Below are 5,466 nucleotides of genomic sequence, written 5' to 3' on the forward strand. Positions count from 1 at the left end.
AGCTCTTTTGTATTTTTGGCTCACAACTTCAATGTTCATAAAGATGACTTGCTGATAACTCATATCCTTCCAGTGAAGCAAGATATTGTAATAATATTTGACCGTTCTTCAAAAGGTTTCCTTTCCTGTCTACTTTCTATTATAATTATTGTCAGGATAACAACACCCCGGGCATGTGGAATTCATTGTTTTGTTATAAAGCAAGTACTTTGTTCATAAGTTTTTCCTTTTAAACACCAACACTTAGCTCAATTTCTCAAGTTCTGTCAAGTTCTTTATGGTTTCATGGTTGTCATCACTACTAGAGTTATTATGTAAAGTGCAATACTTTTTAAAGTCCAATATTTGTAAGACCTCATGTCACAATAAAAACCTAAATGATGATGTCACTGTTCTTGGAGTCGTTTAGGTCTTGGCTCATATAATTACCATAGGGCATCTCCCTCAAAGATTCACTGACTGCATTGCTTTCTATACTAACTAACCATACAGCACGTCAACTGAATAAGTCTATTAATTCACTTAGCTTTTGAAGACAAAAATTAACCTTTCAACATTTAGAGACAATAACTCAAAACATTTAAAAGTCTCTTTACGACATGTTTCTTTCCTGTGTGTTATCATCCTTTCATCAAACACTCCTTTAAAATATGGGATCTTAACATCCTAATGAACAGCACAAAACAGCATGTTGAAGCAGTAGTGTGCTCTAAACACAGTCCTTAACTCAGTTAACATATTTTAGCAGGCCTAGATGGGAAGCAGTGGAGTGCCCCAAATGGCAAACTATTTCCTATATACCAAATGACACCCCATTTCCTATATAGTGCACTACTTTTGACCAGGGCCCATAAAGCTCTGGTCAAAGGTAGTGCACTATGTAGGGAATAGGGTGCCATTTGGGACTCAGACCAGGAGCTGGATGCCTGCTGGAACAGGGCGATGGGAGGTGCACACTACACTGTACACAGCACAGCAAGGGCAAGTGTAAAGTCATATTGCACCCTGGTTAACTCAATATATCACACCATGAACATTGCTACTAAAAGGAAAATATTCCCATAGAGTGCACCACTTTGACCAGAGCCTTATAGGTCCTGGTCAAAAGCAGTGCACTACACTGGGAATAGGGTGCCATTTGGGACACAATGTTAGAATCAGCTCTCCAGAAGACTGTGCTGCTGAAAGAGTTCAAATTGATCCAATACTGTCATGAGCCCTCTCACTCCACCGGGTTACCACCTTATGTGTTTCCACTATCTTCCACTCTGCTCATCTCTCTCTCTCTACTCAGCCTAACGAGCTCCACCTGTCCCTGCTCTGCTCGGCTCTAATTACTCTGCCAGCTGCGCTGCATTACCCACTAACCTCTCCCAGTATTTAAAGTCCCGTCTTTCAGCTCTCCTTTGTCAGATCGTCTGCAAAGCTCACACCCGGAACCTGTGTGCTCGCGCTTCTGGCTCACCCCTGTTTTGTGACCCCGGACCTGCCTGATTCTTGGATACTCTTCTGCCCCAGGAAAACCAGACCTGCTTTCTGCCATTACGACTCCTGACTACTCTTCGACCCCGGTAACTCTGACCAGCCTTCTGCCTTGCTACTACGTATTTGGATTTCCCTTGAACTGTACTTCTGCCTGTTTTCATCCGCCCCGTTGTGTCTGTGTTTCCTCCCCCCCCAGGACTTCTGGACCACCAACCACCGGCGTCATCGGACGCATCGCTGCCACTGGGGGGAGGCACAGACCCAGCACATCGGACGGGATAACCCCTGGAGCCTTCACTCACTCCCTACATCCCTTTCCCCTTAAGTTTAAATAAACTTTCTGGTGTGACGCAATTGTGGTCCTCTTGTCGTCTGTCTGAACCGTGACAAATACACAGCAAGGTAGCACAGAAGACTGTGCTGCTGAAATGTATAGGACCAGTACATATGGGGCATTTCAGCCAGCAACAATTAAAATCCCATTTAAAAACATTTTAATTGGGTTTCTTGCTGAGAGAGAGATTATTTTGATTCAGAACATGATTAAGTGGATAGATTTGTTTAATAACTTTCAGGAATATAACACTGAATCTACTTTGTAATGTGTTAAAAGTATTAACATTATATTATATCAATGATTATATACTGTACATAGAATGAATGAGTTAACATATGCATGACAGAGTTAACACAATCTGTAATGTTTGACATTGAAAAGTGATTTAAGTGACCACACTATAAACTCTATATTCTGCTGCAACAACAATCAGTTAGCTTGCCCTGTCGCAATGCACACCAACAAATGCACGGACTATAAGAACTGCGCGAATAGAGGACAGTGCTGAGATCACAAATTAATGGAGAAAAACCAACAACAACCTTCTAGTAAACTGCTCCCCGTGGGGGGAAGCTATGCAATCCACCTTCTCAAACATACCTGATTATTTGTGGTGGGTATCCTACTGTATCTGGGACAGGAACTGCTGATGCTGATGCTGGTGGAAGCGAGAGATGAGCCTATTTCATGGGGGTGAACTTAAAAGAACAGTTGAGGACAGCTAGTCAATTATCAGGGGGCCTGTCAAAAGCTCTAGCGGTCTCTCTGGACAAAAGATGTGTCAAAGAGTGTCAGGAACCTATTACATGCATTGACAATTTATATTTAATGTACTCGACCCACTCGGTTTTGGGCCTGAAGGGCTTTGTGGTTGTCATACGCTCTTTCTGCCAAGTGTAGGGTGTATTGAAGAGGGTGGGGAAGCTTTCAGTTATAGAGGATATGACTGTAATGTTGGAGCAATAAATATCTATGTCAAAGCATCGGTAGTTTGTTCTGTGTTAACTGGTGCATTGATGCAATACAGCCAGATTGGGGGGGGGGTGCTGAATCACTCAAAAATATTAGAATGTGTCTCATGAATGTGGTTTATCGCATTTTATTGAGAATTGGTTGAGGATTCTATAAGCGCTTCTGCATGATTACAGGTATGACGAAGCATGACATCAAAACATTGCTTCATTGATAGTCTCTCGTCACAGCCTTAAACTGATTGGCTGACTTTGTTTTGGGTGCAGAGATTACTTAATTGAACCAAAAAAAAACGTTTTACAGTACTCTCAAAAATGTACCACGGAAGGTTATTGGGTCAAACCCGTATTTGCATAGGGGACACAGGAGATACTGAAACACTGCTTTACTCTCCAGTAAAGTCTGGTAGACTGTTATGCCTCCTGATATTCCTGGGCCTCCTTGTGTTTTAAATGGGCCCAATTAACTTCCACTGAATCTGTGGAGAATCACCCTTTAGCTGTACTGACCACTATGAGAGCTCATCCACTGTTAAAGGGGCAATCTGCGAATGCTGCATCAATTTTTGGCTTATAAATTAATGATATGTACCCATTGAGTGTTGAAGAATATAATATAAATTCCTCATGAGCTTAGTTCAACTGTCGTAACCCGAAATATAAGCTTGTTTTACTCATCTACGTCTACATTTGAGTTATTTAACAGACGCTCGTCTCCAGAGCAACTTACAGGAGCAATTAAACAAAGTGAATGTAAACAAACAAAAATGTAGCTTTTTACCGAAACATGGGGCGGGGATTGCGATTTGTTATTGTTCCAACTGCTGATTGCTGCTTTAACACTACAGTCCCACCTGTATTATTTGATATAATTGTTCTAACATCATTTTGAAGCCAAATATAATGTACACTGAACAAAAATATAAACGCAACATGTAAAGTGTTGGTCCCATGTTTCATGAGCTGAAATAAAAGATCCCTGAAACTTTCCATTCACACAAAAAGCTAATTTCTCTCACATTTTGTACACAAATGTGTTTACATCCCTGTTAGTGAGCATTTCTCCTTTGCCAAGATAATCAATCCACCTGACAGGTGTGGCATATCAAGAAGCTGTTTAAACAGCATGATCATTAGACAGGTGCACCTTGTGCTGGGGACAATAAAAGGCCACTCTAAAATGTGTAGTTTTTTCACACAACACAATGCCACAGATGTCTCAAGTTTTGAGGGAGCATGCAATTGGCATGCTAACTGCAGGAATGTCCACCAGAGCTGTTGCCAGATAATTGAATGCTGATTTCTCTACCATAAGCCGCCTCAACGTCGTTTAGAGAATTTGTCAGTACGTCCAACCGGCCTCACAACCGCAGACCACGTGTAATCACGCCAGCCCAGGACCTCCACATCCGGCTGCTTCACCTGTGGGATCGTCTTAGACCAGCCACCCGGACAGCTGATGAAACTGTGGGTTTGCACAACCAAATAATTTCTGCACAAACTGTCAGAAACCGTCTCAGGGAAGCTCATCTGCGTGCTCGTCGTCCTCACCAGGGTCTTGACCTGACTGCAGTTCGGCATCGTAGATGGCAGACAGTGTGTTTGGCGTTGTGTGGGCTGATGTATGGCAAAGTGGTTTGCTGATGTCAACGTTGTGAACAGAATGCCCCATGGTGGCGGTGGAGTTATGGTATGGGCAGGCATAAGCTACGGAAAACGAACACAATTGCATTTTATCGATGGCAGTTTGAATGCACAGAGACACCGTGACGAGATCCTGAGGCCCATTGTCGTTCCATTCATCTGCCCGCCATCACCTCATGTTTCAGCATGATAACGCACGGGCCCATGTCACAAGGATCTGTACACAATCCCTGGAAGCTGAAAATGTCCCAGTTATTCCATGGCCTGCATACTCACCAGACATGTCACCCATTGAGCATGTTTGGGATGCTCTGGATCGACGTGTATTACAGCGTGTTCCAGTTCCCAACAATATCCAGCAACTTCGCACAGCCATTGAAGAGGAGTGGGATAACATTCCACAGGCCACAATCAACAGCCTGATCAACTCTATGCGAAGGAGATGTGTTGCAGCTGCATGAGGCAAATGGTGGTCACACCAGATGCTGACTGGTTTTCTGATCCACTACCCTACCTTTTCTTTAAGGTATCGGTGACCAACAAATGGATATCTGTCACGCCCTGACTCTGAGGACTTGTATTTGTTGAGTCAGGGTGTGTATTTTCTGTGTTGTGTTTGCTATGTCGATTTTCTATGTTTAGATCTAGAATGTGTAGATCTATGTTGGCCTGTGTGGTTCCCAATCAGAGGCAGCTGTTGCTCGTTGTCTCTGATTGGGGACCATACTTAGGCAGCCTTTTGGCACCTGTTAGTTGTGGGATCTTGTTCCGTGTAAGGTATGTTGTTTGTGTGCTACCTTGGACTTCACGTTTCGTTTGTTGTTTTTGTCGTGTGTTTATTCGTTTAATAAACATGTATGCTTATCACGCTGCGCCTTGGTCCGTCTCGTTCGTCAACGATCGTGACAATATCTGCATTCCCAGTCATGTGGAATCCATAGATTAGGGCCTAATTTATTTATTTCAATTGACTGATTTCCTTATATGAACTGTAACTCAGTAAAATCTTTGAAATGGTTGCATGTTGCG

The sequence above is a fragment of the Coregonus clupeaformis genome, unplaced genomic scaffold (genome assembly GCF_020615455.1).
Source record: "Coregonus clupeaformis isolate EN_2021a unplaced genomic scaffold, ASM2061545v1 scaf0773, whole genome shotgun sequence".
Lineage (NCBI taxonomy): Eukaryota > Metazoa > Chordata > Actinopteri > Salmoniformes > Salmonidae > Coregonus > Coregonus clupeaformis.